The 17258-nt window shown below is 34.9% G+C and overlaps 1 long non-coding RNA gene across 3 annotated transcripts in view; it reads right to left on the bottom strand.

The window, feature by feature from the left end:
* The window catches only part of LOC135365269 (uncharacterized), a 209355-nt gene that overhangs the window by 1729 nt on the left and 190368 nt on the right, over positions 1-17258 (bottom strand). For 2 of the 3 annotated variants that reach the window (XR_010412912.1, XR_010412911.1), the window contains one exon: positions 747-952. This is a non-coding gene — a long non-coding RNA (uncharacterized LOC135365269). The remainder of the gene's footprint in view (positions 1-746; positions 953-17258) is intronic. The other variant, XR_010412910.1, reaches the window with a different exon arrangement.

Genomic DNA, 17258 nt, shown 5'->3' on the forward strand with positions numbered 1-17258 from the left:
TGAAAATCAATGGTCAACATGAAGAGTAATAGTTTTCAGATTTGAATGTAATATCTTTCAAAATTTGCAGGAAAATATATAAAAAACATTTTTAAAACTTTTACTACAAACTTTACCTAACCAGAAAATCCAAAAAGTTGTGGATTGCCTGACATGAAGCTCTGGAGAACTAAATGTTATTTTTATGAAATTTGACTTGTTTCGCTGTTTGGATTGCACCTGAACAAAAGCCAAGTGCTTTAGAATTTTACTTCGGGAAATGAAAGCTTCACACAACTCCACAGTCACAGGTGTGTACTCTTCTTTTTGCCAAAGTTCCCTATATTTGTGCATTTTAAACTGCATTTGTTCCATTGTTCCCTTTCAGCAAACGAGGTATTTTTTTGAGATTAATTCCCCAATTAATTCCCCCTATTTTAGCAAAAACATTTGCCTAAAATAAACTAGATTGTATTTATATTGTTTTTATTTGTTAAATGAAGTAAAATAAATATAAAGCATAATTTTATTGAGTTAATAAATGTACTCAATTGAATTTTTAACAGTGCTAGAAAGGATGTATATCTTGGTATGTGTCATGTATTTAAGAATATTTTTACCTTATAAATGTTGAACTTCAATAAAAACTTCCACAGTATAAATGTAATCAATCGTAAAGTATTTTATTTAGCCTTTCTTTTTTATATGTTTATCACTTTTTACTTATAATAAATATATTCTGATGTTTTGTTTTTGTGTCACCTTACCACATTTTTCCTGTTTTGTTTCATTTTGCAGAAGGTTGATACTCTCCCACTCCTCAAATTTTCTGGCTTCTGGTCCAGCCTGATTTCTTCTTAAAGAGGTCTGGATGGGTGGTGACCTCCCCAGTAGTGCTTGCCCAATTCCCTCAGGTGGCTGTTCCCTCCTTGGTCTTAGTTCCTGATATGGAAATGTCGGGGTTCAGAGCAAACTGTCAAGAAATAATTCTTCAGATGTCTTGGGTGCAAAAAGGTAGTTTTATTAAACCCCAGGGATAGGACCCATGGGCAGAAAGAGGTGCAATGGGGTTGTGAGGAATGACTGATTACATACACTCAAGTTGGGAGGGGAGTTGAGATAGCACAAGCCTCTGGGGAATTTTGGAAGCAAAGTTTCCAGGACCCTGAGGGGGCTAGCTATTGTTGGGAAAGGTCATTTATTACTGTTTAGTAAAAACTAAGTCATGAGACCTTTCAGATGTATATCAGTGGGCCTTATGCTTGGAGGGATGACTGCGAACATATATCTTGGGGGGACAAAGATAAAGGAAGTTTCCAAAGGAATTTCTTTATGTTTTAAAGTAGACTCACAGGATCCTGGGGTTGGGCTAAGATTGCCTTTTGCCCTTAGCAAAGTGTCAAAACATGGAGGCAGCTAGGCTCCCAGAGGAAGGTCACTCTGCCTGTTTCAGGGACTTGTCAAAGGGCTGTGAGTGGTAGGGAAATTTAATTTTTTCTTTTGCCCATGTTTCCCACATCAGTTTCCACTCAGAAGCCCCACTGTAGCTCCACATCCTCACATCTGGGATCACCAACTCCTCAGTTGTCTCTTCCAATCCTGGTTTGCTGTGACTAATCTCTGGGTTGTCTCAGTCTCCCCTGAATGCCCTTTTAATTTTTCTATCAATTTTGTAACCAGTTGCTATATTAAATCCTACCGATTACCAGGCGTGGATTTTGTTTTCTTGAATGGACTCTGATTTGAATAAACTAAATTTTTTTAAATTAAAATATAATTGAAAATTTAAACTTTATATTTAGGGTATAGGATAAGGTGGGTGTTTTATGACTTTTTCCTCCATATGATAAGCAGTTGCCCCACAAAATGTATATGGAAGCCCATCTAGACATTCTCTCTCCACATGTCATTGTAATAATATATCATATTTCTATGTAAGTCTCTTTAAGGTCGGTTTCTCTGATCTCCGTTTCCTGGCCTATTTTTCTCTACTTTCCCTAGTACTATATCCCTCTATTAATATAACATTATATTTAATTTTGATACCTCTTTATAACAGATATCTCACAAAATATTTTCCTTAAAGTTGTACTGACATACTCTTTACTTTTCTACGTGAATTTTAGGAAGAGCATGTCAGGTTTTGTGTGAAATTCTGCTGGTATAGCAAAACATTACAGATTAAAATTGATATCCTTCTTATACTTCATGTCCCTATACATGAATATTGTATATATCTACATTTATTCAAGAATTCTACGTAATTTAAAATGTTTTCTTTTTACTCAAGTAAACACACTACACATCTATTTACATGGATTCATGTATCCCTTTTATATTTTCTGGTATTATGAGTAGATTTTATACTCAGTCATATTTCACATCTGTATTTAAGAATTATAGGTGCTTTATATATTGATCTGGAATGCAATAACCGTACTTAGTATAAATTGCTGGTTGACCTATACAGTCTCTAATTTTTTTTTCAGTATATAATCTTATTATCTCTGAATAAAAATGATGATACTACTTTTCTCCAATCCCTATGATTTTATTTTATTTCTCTAGGTTATGGCACTAAAATTAATCCACATACTTTGTGTGAATTGAAACAATTATAGAGGCCTACTTGTTTTACTCCTGGCCTTATTGGGAAATTTCTCTTTGGGGAAAAAGGTGATTATAAGTTTGATAAATATATTTTATGGGTTCACACAAGCTCAGCTCTCTTCTTAGCTTTCTGGAAAAGCATTTTTTGTTGTTATTCATGAATGCCGAATTTAATTATTTTTATTTGCTAATTTAGTCTTGATAAATATTATGCTGTAGTTTTTAAATATCATTTTATTGGTTTTAAGGTCATGATTTTATGTTATTTTATATATTTATTGTAAAGGTTTAAAACTTTGTAACCATTTAAAACAATAAAATGAATTTAGAAACCTATCAGTATCCATGGTTATACATTTTATTGTCAGCTAGAAATAAATTTCATCTTCAGAAACCAAACACAAAATTCATGTATCACTTTCAAATAAATATGTACAATTAACTCACTTAAATCAATGTGTATATGCATGTGTATACACAAACATATTCACTCTTTACACTGTAATTTTTTTATGCAGGCTTTCTGTGTGTGCGTGTGTGTATGTGATTTTTGATTAAATAAAGCTATGGATAACATTTTAATGAGGATGATAAGATTTTTTACTCTTAGTTTTTCTTGTACTGAAATACATCTGTGTTTACCTGTCAATATTAAATGATTGCTGGGACACCTGGGTGGCTCAGTCGGTTAAACATCTGCTTCTGGCTCAGGTCATGATCTGAGCCCTGGGATTGAGTCCCACTTCAGGCTCCCTGCTCAGTGGGGGGGCTGCTTCTCCCTCTGCCTCTCACCCTGCTCTCTCATGCTCTCTCTCTCTCAAATAAATAAATAAAGTCTTTAAATGGTTGCTTTCGAGCAGGAAAATGTAGTATGGCAAAGTTTCCCCTCAGCACTTTGAAGATAACCCTGACATTCATTCTACCTTCAGTCTAATTGTTGTTCTTTTTGTTTTGACAATCTGGTATTTTTCTTTGGTATCTTTAACAAATGTCTTTATTCTTAATGTCCTATAGTTTTACTTCTGCATCTAGACACGGATTTTTTAAAGATTTTCTTTATATTCGGATCTAATTTTTTTTAGGATTCAGGATTTTTCTGTACACCTGAATAATTCTCCGTAATTATCCTTCAAATTTTGCTGCTTCACTATTTTCCCTTGTGTCTCCTTCTAGGAATCCTATTAGATGTTTTTTTGAGCTGTTAAGTGTATCTTCTGTTCGCCTTAATATTTTTACATATTTCGAATTTTCTGATATCTGAGCCGTGTCTTTTGAGAATTCTCAGAACAATTTTAACATTCTTTTATGTTTTTTCCAGATCAGAACTTATTTCTATTCATATTTTAATTGTAATAAATGTGTTTTCATTTATCTGATTTATTTTTGTCTTTTTCTATCTACCTGCTTTTTAAAAACTTCTACCCATATGGTTTTATGTTTTCTTATTGTTTCAGGTAAAGACATCTCTTAATTTACTTTTGATATATTTGAAACATGCACTAATTTTCTGTTTGATTTTCTCGACTATTTTTTTTTTTGGAATTGAGAATTTTGTTTGCAGACTAATTAGATACGTGACTTTCTAGCTCCTGTGAGTGATTCAGGTCCTTAATCCTGTAACTATATTAAGGGCATAAAAAATTAAATCTCGAGGCCAACAGGCAGCCAAACCCTAATTCCAAATAAAGTCATCTGGAAAGTAAACATGAGAGCACTTTAAAAATATTGTAGAAGGACTGTGGGTAGCTGAAGATAGTGTTTGAAGCCTGGGTCTGTGCCATCCTCAGCATTAAAGACAAAATATATGACCAAAGTCTAGTAGAATATTTCAAAAATCTAAGACTGAGTGGAAGTGTGAAAACTAAATTTAATTTGTTATTTCTGATTACTTATTTCAGTAAAAGGTTATAACTATGTAATAGTGTCAAACATTTAACTGTGTGCTCTTAATAGAGTGGTTTTAAGTCATTTCCTGTTTTGATTCATGTGTTTATTGTTTAAACATGTTGTATTTGAGTGCCTGAAAGGATGCTATTATGTGTGATGGATGATGCCACTTTATGAAAGCTGGAAAAGTTACTGAGATGCCACATTTTACATTCTCTTTGATGGACTTAAACAGATGATCTATGCAAAGCCTGGTATATGGCTATGGGGGAAAAGTAAACTGACAGCAAGAAAGATCTTGTGTCAGCAGGACATGGAAATCATAGGGTAGTAGTCAACTGCATGAAAAGGGTGAAGCAACTTCAAATCTATCTAAAGTCCTTAGTCAGTCATCTAGAAAATTGTTAACAATAAATTGAATCCAGGGCCAACTATGTAAGCAGAGATGATGGAAAAATCCAGAAATAACATGAAAGCAATAAGTAGATTTAGAAGAGGATTCTGGCTAAACAAGATACAAATGGGTTCATTAAACATGTATCAATATAAAGGAGACGCCTATCATTGAATTTTAACTGGATATAAACACTCATTGGTAAAGTTGGTCTTTTTCTTCTTTTTTCATGTTTGTTTTTAAGCAGGCAGTACGACTAAATTTCAGTCAGACAAAATCAATACAACTAATAAGGAAAAATGACAATGTTAGTGTTATTGATAAAGATAAACCCAAGTGGAGTTTGGATGGGCTCAGTATTGTAAGAAAAAGGAGAAATTTGATGCCAGAACATATGAAATCAAGTCCAAAGCATGTGCAAAATAAAATGCTTAGATGCATTTTTTGGGAAGTTTTATACCCATGTAGGAGTAGTTTAAAGTCATAAAGTAATAAGGAGGATTAGATTGAAAGCACTGCCCAAACTAAAAGTCTAAGAAAATATAATGTAATTATAATTAATTCTTTATTTTGTAACTAACTAAAGATGGCATGCATTTATAAGGATTTATTATATAATGCAATACACTTTGGTCTGGACACAATTTCACTAGAAATACTGATTTCTCTTGTTTATATGTAGAAGTAATCTAGAAAGTGATCTTTTTATCCTGGAAAAAAAATAAATCATTTAACCTCTGAGTCTAGGATCAAAAGAAAGCAGTACTGAGTAAAGGCTTCTTTAGAAGTCCCTTTTTTTTTTTTTTTTTGGAATGTGATCTCAGAGGCAGGGTAAGGGACAGAGGAGAGATGCAAGGAAGGACATGGGTACCATAAAGGAAGCGTTATCAAATTGACCACGGCTCTGGGTGACTACTGGCTAGACCCAGCACTGGGAGATAGAATTGGAGAAGTATTTATCCATCAGCTCTTTCTCCTTATTGTCTAAGAGTTCACCCATTAGGGCATTAACTCTATTCATCTCATATGGATAGCTGCTGAATAGGCTTTGTCAGAAGTCTATGCCACAGTGATAACACAGAAGACCTGAGCATAGAAGCAAAAGCACAACATCATCCAGTATCAAAGTGCTGTCATAATCCATTTGGGTGAAGGTGCAAGTTGTGTGATTCTAATTAGTGGTAGAAGGGCTCCTTTACCCCATTGCTGTCCTATTTGAGTCTTAGTTCCACCCCAGGAAAAGATAAGTGTTGTGAGGATGTAGAATGTAGAATGTAGTATTCTCTTGGTGGGAATGTGAAATGATGCAGCCACTACAGAAAACTATTTAAAGTTCCTCAAAAAATTGAAAATACAACTATAATCTGATCCAGCAGTCTCACTTTTGGATATATATTCAAAATAATTAAAATTATGATCTCAAAGAGATATGTATACTCCCATGTTCATTGTAGCATTATTCAAGTAGCCACCATATGGAAACAACCTAAATGCTCATCAATGGATGAATGGATTTTAAAAATATGGTATCTACATATAACAGAATATTATTCAAGCTTAAGAAAGAAAGAAATCTTGTATATGTTGTAGCATAGAGGAATCTTCATGACACTCTGCTAAGTGAAACAATCCAGTCACAGAAAGATAAGAATTTCGTGATTCTATGTAGATATTCAAAATAGTAAGTTCATAGAAACAGAGAGTAGAATGGTGGTTGCTAGGCACTGGGGAGAAGGGAAAGTAGGGGGTTGTTCAATGGGTAGAAAGTTTCAGGAGCAAGATAAATAAGTTCCATAGATTTGTTGCACAACATAGTGACTTACACTTACTTCATGGAACCTAGTTACACTTGCTCCTATGCTGAAAGGTCTATGTTTATTATATTATAATCACACAATGTATTGAAGACTTCCTTACAGAAGAATCTAGGACAAGGGGCCTCCTTCACCTGGAGTATCCGGGTAGATCTCCTACCAGGATTTCCCTGCCAGCTCATAGAACTCTCCAGATCCCGAGGGAAGGGGTTTCCTCTCAGAAGAGTGGTCAGGCCAGCAGTGCCTGAGGCCCAAGTCCACATTATCTGAGATGCCCCCGATGTTCATCACATCCCAGCCCACCCTCACCCTCTCCCTGCCATCAGGACCTACACTTATTCCCCACATGTACCCAAAGCCACATAGCACAGCCTGTGGGCTCCAACTGTGTCCTGTTTGCCTTCCTGGGAAACCCCACATTTCACCCACCCTGTGAAGGTCCTCAAGCATCACTTATGGTGTGCAAAAAAAAAAAAAAAAAAACTTTTGGGAAAATCAGAGTTTCTGCTATTAAGTCTAGAAGGTGTTTAATCCTTAAAAGCATGAATCCTTTTATCCACAAATTTTCATCATCTGGACAACGCTTTTATATCCCACTTCTAGAGTGTTTTTTTAGACATAATGTAAATTTTTCAGGTTCTGGTATCCCTAGTTTTTCCTCTTGGAGTCCATATGTTTTATAATACACTGACTGCAGAAAAATCATCAAGGACTCTGTTTTTTATGCTAAGGATCTCTGAAAACAAAACAAAGCCATAGCACAAGCTATCATAATCTTAAAAGAAAAGTGCATGCCTTCTGACCAAGATGCACAGTCTACTTAGCTGTTCATTAAACACTCTCTGATGGGTCTCCATGCTTGCACTGTGAACACATACTGGTTTTGCCTTAAGGGCGTTAAAAATAGTTTTTGCTCAGTCATAGATATTTGCTTTGCTCAAGAACTTTGGGGACCATTGCATCTCCTAACTCAAAAAGAACTGCCTAAGAAAAGATATTTTATTTCTATTGAATTCCTGACATATCCTGTTGAGAAGGTTAACAGAAATATCAAACTGTGATTACTACGTGTCAAGGGGAATCACTCCAGAAAGGATTCACTCCAAGTTACCATTAAAGTATTTTGTTCTATTTCCAAAGAAATTACTATCTTTGCATTTAAATAAACCAATCAGATCATTTCCTATGTTAAAAAAAAACCTCAGTATTTAAAATCCCAACCTATACATTAAGTATATTTGTTTATTTTCATAAAGAATCAGTATAGAATATTAATAAAAACTAAGCCTTTTATATATGGATGAAATTCTTTCTATTACATGACCTATTAAAGGTATTTTCATGTTCGTTATAAAAAAATCATATAATTGGGGGGGGCACCTGGGTGGCTCAGATGGTTAAGCGTCTGTCTTCAGCTCAGGTCATGATCTCAGGGTCCTGGGATCCAGCCCCGTGTCAGGCTCCCTGCTCAGCAGAGAGCCTGCTTCTCCTTCTCCCTCTACTGCTCCCCCTGCTTGTACTCTCTCACTCTCTCTGTCGAATAAATAAATAAAATCTTTAAAAAATAAAAGAAAAATCATATAATTTTGGAAACATTCTTAGAAAAAGTTTGTTCCCAAAATGTAATTATTGCCATTATGGATTGGCAATAAATGAATTTACATCCCTTGGCCTCAAGTGATTTAATATGAATATGTAAAATTGCTTCCATTATTTCAACATATACTGAAAACTTACTGGAACTAACCTTAAAAATAAAACTGGTTCCTCATCTTAAAGCAGGAATAGGAAGCTGTCTTAGAGCTGTAGGAGATATTTAGTGACTCCATATGATTTGATTATTTTTACCAATATTCAAAACAAATAGAATTCAGGCTTGTGTCATTCAAGTTAAAAACCTATGCTATGGATATGAAAAGTCTTTACTTCCTTTTTTAAAATTCAATAACTTGATTTTCTTTATTGTTGCCTATAAATCCCTCCCTATAGCTACTAAAAATATGAACAAGAACTAATTATTTCAATTAAAATATTAATGGTTGATGAAAAATGAAATGTAGATCATGGAATTCCAGGCATCTCTGTAAACACAATTTTTTATCCCCTCTGTATATATTCTCATTTTGCTACATCACAGATCTGTATCAAGAGTAAGATCATTATTTCAACTAACCAATGGTCACAACTGGTTTTGTTAATAAAAGTGATGAAAATGATTTGGTTGTGATGCCTCAGGGTCTGGTTAGCTAGCAATGGATCAATGCATCGAATCTGAGGATCTAACAAGGCAGTTAATGCATTGACCAGAGAGAAAAAGAAGGAGAGGGAGAAGGGCACGAAGAAGGAGAGGGGGAAGGGGAGATACACACACATGCACACACACATGCACGCATGCAGAGAAAAGGAGAAATTTAATGAATCTATAACTTTTATATTATAAATTTTTAAAATTTAGAAATATAGTGCTATATTTCTAAATGTACTGTACTGATGATAGTTTTTCTTAATTATGGGCATATCCTATGGATCTTTTATCCTTAGTTCTCTACACTCAGTCCTTTGAAGAATTAATGCTCTCCTACTCATAACTATCATTTATAGAAGTTGTGAGTAAGTGCTAATTGTAATTTAATATAATTGATATAAATGTTTCAAGCAGATAAGTTTGAAAATTGAAAAAAGGAACAATGTGTCACTTAAAGATGGATACTTGGCAGATAGAAAGCTACACTAAGATGCCCCTTCTGCCTATTCCCTTCCCTGTATTTATTTCCAAGGCTGGCCTGGTACTTGGAGTAACAGGATTGTCATTTTTTTTTTTTTCACTTGTTTCGGTTGCAGAGAGGGCTTAGTAGGTCATTTGGACCCCATTCTGTCCCAAAGTAATGTGAATTTAAAGTCCAAGACTTGAAAGAATATCAGAGAAAACCTGATCACAAATTACCTCAACATCTAGAAATTTGGGATCTTGTTTCTCATAAGACATCTAAGGGGAGGGTGACTTTTTTGAGGTATATTCCAACTTAAAAGCAAGAGATAGTGAACTCAAAGCATAGTCATTGTGTGTCAGTCAGAATATATAGGCTAGGTTGTATTACAGTAATATGCTAAACCAACAATAAAATAGCTTGAAACAACTAAAGGTTATTTCTTATTGATACCATATCCTTCAAAGAAAGTTTAAGGGTTTGTCCCCCATGTTGTTGTTGACCTCACTCCAAGACCCCGGTTGATGGACTGGCCAATGATCTGGAACATTCTTTATAAAACGGGGAAGAGGTAAAGAGACCTCTAGAGGGTCTTGCATCAGCACAAAATACACCAGCCCAGAAGTGACACATTTCACTTTCACTCAGCTCTTCAAGCAGAACTGAATACACACCCCAACCCAGCCGCAAAGACAGCCAGAAAGGATAGTCATATCATTTAACTGGAAAAGGATGGGAATACCAGAATATTGGCAAAATCCTTCACCGTATTTTGCCTTCTGTGCCATCCCTCCCCACCCTCACAGTAAAGAAAATATCTCGTGGAATGATGATGATGCTAGAAAAGTAGAAACACAAGAATATTCCTAAACAGAATACATAAAGGCATATTGAGGAGAGGGACTATCTCTGGCCAGGAAAAACCATGGAGGATTGTTATCTATAGGTGACACTTCAATGATACCACTTTCAAATATTTCCTTGCAAAATGAATGGATAAATCAAGCTGAATTTAGAGATGTACATTTGGAACATATTCCCCTGTTACTAACTGTATATAAAGACAAAAAACTGGTAAAGGGCAAATAAGACATTAATGTATTTTCAGACTCACATGCCTGAAAAATAAAGATGTCAGTAAACAATTCTCTGGCAAAATAGGAGGACATGCATTGGATCTCTGATAAAATATACACCTTGGCTCTCTCTTGTAGAGATTCATATCTTCAAAGCAGAGTCTGAGAAATGTTTTCTGTATACCGCATGTAAGAATGCAGCCAGCCTCACTGACGTACTTGTTGTAAGAAGGGGAAGCACAGAAGATGAAGGAAGGAACGAAAGTCATCTCTGATAAATATGGAGTCATGGCCATTGAGGTCATTTCCCAGAAAGAGAAGCAAGTAATGAAGTAGTGGGCAGGGGTGGAGGGAGGTAGAAGTGGGAAACAAGGCTGGGAGTTTTCTGCAAAACAGCAGAAAAACAGCAAGGAAGCCTCTCTATATAACATTCTTGCAAACTATTTTATGGTATAGATGAACAATTAAGGTGTTTTCATTTTTCCATTAAGGAAACGGTGTTGGGCATTCATCCTTGTGCAGGCCCCTTGTATTTATGTGCACATCTTTCTCTTTGGTATTTATCAAGAAGTGGAAGTGCAAGGATATAAATCATGCAGATTTCTATTTTACTACAAGCACTCTAGTCCATACACATCATGCACATGCATGAGTTTTCCTAATTTGTCCACACAAATGCTACTTTGTTTGGATACATCTGCAATTCTCCGATTAGTGAGTTAGAACATTTTCCCAAATATTCACTCATTGTCAGTTTCATGTTAATATAGTTTCAGTATTTTAAAATCGGTCGTTCGAATCTAATCAATTAGAAGGGACTCTTCATGTGCTTTGATAACTGATCCTTTGTTGTATCTATTTGAAAATATATTCTTTGGGATCCACATATAAAATTGTACCTTATGATGAGGATATTTTAATGTACTGAAGTTTGTTGTTGTTTCTGACTTAATTTTTATTGTATCCAAGGGAGACATGTGAAAATTGGAATTAACTAGCGGTCTATACTATCGACATATGATTGTATGAATATTTTTTTGCTACAGCAGTGTTACTGAAAATCAGTAGAGAAGAAATGGGCTAGTCAATGTGTGGTTCTAGAACAAGTTCTCCCCATCGAGGAAAAGTGTGTGTATGTGTGTGTGTGTGTGTGGTCATATAGTTATAAGAGTTATAGTTATATTTCCATACACATCATGCACAAAAATGTATTTCAGTTGGAAAGAAAGACCTAAACACAAAGATCATAATTTTTAGGATGAATAATCTAGTTACTGTGTTGCAGTCAAATTATAACACAGGTTAAAAACAACTCAAACCACAAAAATGGAAAATCACAACAGATTTGAATAAAACATGTGCTTTCTAAAACTGTGTGTTACAAAACAATATTATACAAGGTTAAAAAATAAGTTAGGGAAACTATATTTGCAAGCAGTTAATGACCAAGATTGGTATCCAGGTCATAGAAAAAACACTCTGAGCCCATAAGTAAATTTAGGCAACAAAATAAAAGAGAAATGGACGGTTAGTTCAAAGACAAGGAAACCTAAATATGCAGTAAACATAAGAAAAGATGCTCAATGTCACTTGTAATGGAGCAAAAGAAAATTATAGAACAAACATACACATATGAGGATATGTATACATTTATAGGTTATGATTACCTCTTTGGAGGGAAAGAGAGAATGGAAGAAAATAACGCTCCATTTAATCTATAAACTTTTCATTAAAAACATTCATTCAAACACAAACATGTAATATTTAGTCTGTGGTCATAGAGGTGTTTTTTATTTTTTATTTTTTTAAAGATTTTACTTATTTATTTGAGACAGAGAGAATGAGAGAGAGAGAGTACATGAGAGGGGGGAGGGTCAGAGGGAGAAGCAGGTTCCCCGCCGAGCAGGGAGCCCGATGTGGGACTCGATCCCGGGACTCCAGGATCATGACCTGAGCCGAAGGCAGTCGCTTAACCAACTGAGCCACCCAGGCACCCCATAGAGGTGTTTTTTAAAATTTTATTCTCTGCCCTTTTCTTCTTTTTAAAATATGCTATCATTATTATTTTAACTGAAAATTAAATCACTCCATTTACCATACTGCTGCTCTTAAAATTTTTACAAAATTCTTAGACAGTTAATAAGAAGTGAAAAGATCTCCTGGATATATTCACACAATTTTTTCTCAGTATGCCTGGAGGGCATCTGTATAGTACAGGTGGCATCTCGTAATATCCTGGATGTGTCAGAAAAAGAATTTTTTTAGCAGTAAACTAGCATGCAATGTCAGCATGTTGATGTTATCTGGGTCATAGCCTCCTATCTAGACCTGCTTATGTTACATCCACTGTCGTATTCAGGCCATGATCATTGGTTCCTGAACCTTATTAATCATAAACAGTTGAAAAAAGACCAAGTGGAAGAGATTCACATTCCAGAAAAATATTTAACTCACTCCAAACCCAGTGGTGACTGATTCAAACAGCTAGAACCTGAGAGCTCTACTTGGCCCAGATAATGTAACTCATGTGATACATATCTTAGTGAGCAGAGCAGAACATACAGCCCAAATTATACTTTTTGAAAGAAGACATTTGGTATTTATTTGGTGCTACAAGTTTTGCTCAATTTGTGAAGATCAGATTTTGATATTCCTGAAGAATTTATAATACATGTAAAGGCTGATCTTTAATATCAATTTTTATTTATGCTTTAACTCTTCCTTAATGATGGTATTTACTATTCTTCTGTACCCTCTGTGTGGAGCAAACGTAACACTTCCAATTCTCTGCCAATGTCACAGTATAATATGTGGGGTTTATTGTAAATAGTTACCATATTTCTAGAATTTCCTCTACACTTTTCTGAGTTTCTGCTAAACCCACATGTGATATCTACTAAATACCACTAAGTTCTTCCTTGCATAATTTCATGCTGAAATATTCACATAGTCACAGATTTACTGTTAAATATATTGGCTCATGATTTCTCAATGAATGGCTTAAAATATGTGGACCAGAAAAAGTTAAAACTATGAAAAAAATATGAGTAACCACTGAACTAGAACAGATAAATTTTACATAGAAAAAAGTTACAGTCCACTCTTACTATGGACCCTCATTTATCAGAACATGAGAGGTAAATGGGAAGTTGGACCAACAGTAGCTGGACTCAAAACCGGACACAAAATGCCCTAGACATGTAACTTTGGACAAATTTCTGAGCTTCTCTGCATCTCATTATTTTTGTTTAAAAGATGGGGATTTTTAAAGATTAAATCTGTTAACTGATTATAACAGTATCTGGAACATATTAAATGTTATATAGTAATTGTCATTATCATCAGCGTGATCATCTCAGAGATTTAAGACATGTGCTTTTATCAAAACAATTACAAGTAGCTGTCACATACATATATCTGATAAGCTTTATTGATTTGTTCAAGGCTTCTCAGTGCTGTGATTTAATCATGTACTAGTGGTTCTCAGGCTTCTGGTAAAGATGATACTTGGTGCTTCTTTTCACCCTAAAATACTCTTCTCAAACATTTTCCTAGGATGGGCTGTAAATGCAAAGACTGTATATATATATATATATATTTTTTTTTTTTTCACTCTCACAGAAGCAATACCATCAGCACAATTTCCAATTTGATCTATCACATCAATTCTCCACTGGAAAACCTACAGTGCATTGTCATAAAATACAAGGAGATAATCATGAAATCAAAGTCAAATTGAAAAACCTCCACCTGCACTTTTTTGTGTCTATTGGTTTAATTTTGTCACAATGTATACTTCAATACTTCGTGCAACTTCAATCAAATGGTAATCCGTATTATAAAGGGTAGAAAGAGGGCGCCTGGGTGGCTCAATTGGTTAAGCGACTGCCTTCGGCTCAGGTCATGATCCTAGACTCCCGGGATCGAGTCCTCCATCAGGCTCCTTGCTCAGCAGGGAGTCTGCTTCTCCCTCTGACCCACCTCCCTCTCATGCTCTCTGTCTCTCATTCTCCCTCTCTCAAATAAATAAATAAAATCTTAAAAAAAAAAAATTTAAAGGGTAGAAAGATGATACTCAAGATTCTGATTTAATTATATATTTAAAAACATAATTTAAGCTTTCAAAGTTACCATCCAAATATTCAGTTTCTTATTTCCACAAACACCCAAGGAATAAAATAAAAGTTTGAATTTAAAACACTGGTAAGATATTTAACTTCAAACTACACCTGCCTCAAAGTTTCTGCACCAGGTCAAACTAACTCACATTCATTACTATAAAAGTAAAATAGTATTTTGCAGAAGTTACTGCTCTCTCACTATTTCTAATTTTAAGTCCAACTATTGTTGAGGGGAGCAAAAAAGGATTGAAAAGGGAATCATCAAGAGTAACATGTTAAGAATGGCCCAGTATATTACAGCAAAAATCTATTTTCATAATAATGATCATGATAGGTTTGCAGAAGATGAAAAGTCTACATCACAAGCAATATAAAACCTTGATTCCAGCTTGTTTCCAAGAAAAGCACATTTGAAAAATATAAACCCCATGTTTACTGAACAGGTAAATGTGTCATAATTCTGCTTATGCCCCTATTTCATACTGCTACATTTGCAAAGAAATTATTTGGTTCACGTTTTCCTCTGAAGTCATTTGAAGGTTAGCATGGCAGCCTGAGATCAAGGATGATAGTCATAAGATATTTACTATTAGGTATTTCATTTTTTCATCCTTTATTTTTCTGCTTTTTCTGCTTCTATTCATAGTCTTCTTTTTTAAATTTTTTTATGTGAGTATAGTTGACACACAATGTTACATTAGTTTCAGGTTTACAACTTCGTGATTTGAAAAATTTATACATTTTGCTATGTTCACAAGTGCAGCCACCATCTGTCCCATTACACAGTTATTACAATATCAGTGACTATATTCCTTATGCTCTGCTTTTTATTCCCATGACTTACTCATTCCATAACTGGAGGCCTATTTCTCCCTCTACCCTTCACCCATGTTGCAGACAAGAAAAAGAAATAAGAGCCATTCCTACTGGTAGAGAAGTTAAATTGTCACTATTCGCAGATAGCATGAAACTACACATAGAAAATCCTGAAGATTCCACCAAAAAAAAAAAAAAAAAAACCTAGAAGTAATAAATTCAGTAAAGTAGAATGATATAAAATACCCAGAAATTGGTAGCATATCTGTATACTAACAATGAAATCACAGAAAGAGAAATTAAATTTTTAAAAAACCACCATTTATAATTGCACCCAAAAGGATACAATACGTAGGAATAAACTTAACCAAAGAAGTGAAAGAACTTGCACTCTGAAAACTATAAAACACTGATGAAAGAAATTGAAGATGATATGAACAAGTGGAAAGATATTCCATGCTCATGGATTGGAAGAATTAATATTGTCAAAATGTCCATACTACCCAAGGTAATCTGCACAGTCAATGCAATGCCTACCAAAATACCAACAGCATTTTTCACAAGACTAGAACAAAGAATACTAAAATTTATGTGGAATCACAGAAGACTCAGAATATCCAAAGCAGTCCTGAGGAAGATCAGAGCTGGAGGTATCATAATTCCAGATTTCAAGACACACTACAAAGCTGCAGTAATCAAAACAGTATGATAGACATCATTTGAGTAGATGCATCATTCTCCTTGACCTTCAACCCCAAACCCATTATTTTTTTTACCTTGACTTCTCTGATATCTAATTATCTACTCTCTCATTTCCTTCCTCTATGACCTATGAGTGTAGGGGGCATGTGTTCCAGATGTAAGGGAAGGGATTATATGGATGCATACTAGTCCTAATGATTAAGGCCAGTAGCACTGTCTTTATGGAAAGCCTCTTGTAATGATCAAACTGCCACAAGCTCTGTCCTCTGGCCAAAGTCTAAATATTGTGTACCCTTATAAGGCTGAAGAACTTTTATAAGGTTTGAATAGTAACAGGGCAACTTAAAAACAAAAAACAAAAAAAAACAAAAACTAACAGGGCAACTTCACCAAGGTAAGGACCTACCTGACTTAGCATAATTCTTTACAAACCACCAAAGTCTAAACCCTTGACTACACATCAAAGACCAAGACATATACATGCTGGCCCTGTGAAAAGATTCTCTATATGGTCATGTAGTCTGCAAATTCTACTTCCCATGTTATGGCTCAGTGTGACCATAGCTATCCCCACTGGTCTTCTGAACAAATTAAGAAATAAGACATAGAGGGGTGCCTGGGTGGCTCAGTCGTTGGGCGTCTGACTTTGGCTCAGGTCATGATCCCAGAGTGCTGGGATCAGGCCCCACTTTGGGTTCCTGCTCAGCAGGGATCCTGCTTCTCCCTCTCCCTCTGCTGCTCCCCCGGCTTGTGCTCTTTCTCTCTCTATCTCTCTCTCTGTCTGTCAAATAAATGAATAAAATCTTAAAATTTTTTTTTAAAGTTAATATGTGCATTTCAGGGAAAAATAAGAAAAAATCTGTTATCATAAGCAGTTTATAGTTTGAGTGTTGAAGTATCTGGCTAAGTCCTTCTGTGTATTGACACATAACTGAACATTCATTTTTATGTGGTTGAAATGGTACAGTATATCATTCCTTTTCCACACATCAAAAATATTTACTTATTTAAACTCTGAAAGTCACAAGTATTTTGATAACTAAGATTATATTTCATCAATACGATCAGGGAAAAATGTAATTCTGCCTCTCATGGGAAAAAAAAATACATAGAATGGCAAAAGGTCTCTGGACAAAAATATTGGTAGAGTT

The sequence above is a fragment of the Mirounga angustirostris genome, unplaced genomic scaffold (genome assembly GCF_029215605.1).
Source record: "Mirounga angustirostris isolate CCGP_5_RB_7025 unplaced genomic scaffold, mMirAng1.0.hap1 SCAF_7, whole genome shotgun sequence".
Classification (NCBI taxonomy): Eukaryota; Metazoa; Chordata; class Mammalia; order Carnivora; family Phocidae; genus Mirounga; species Mirounga angustirostris.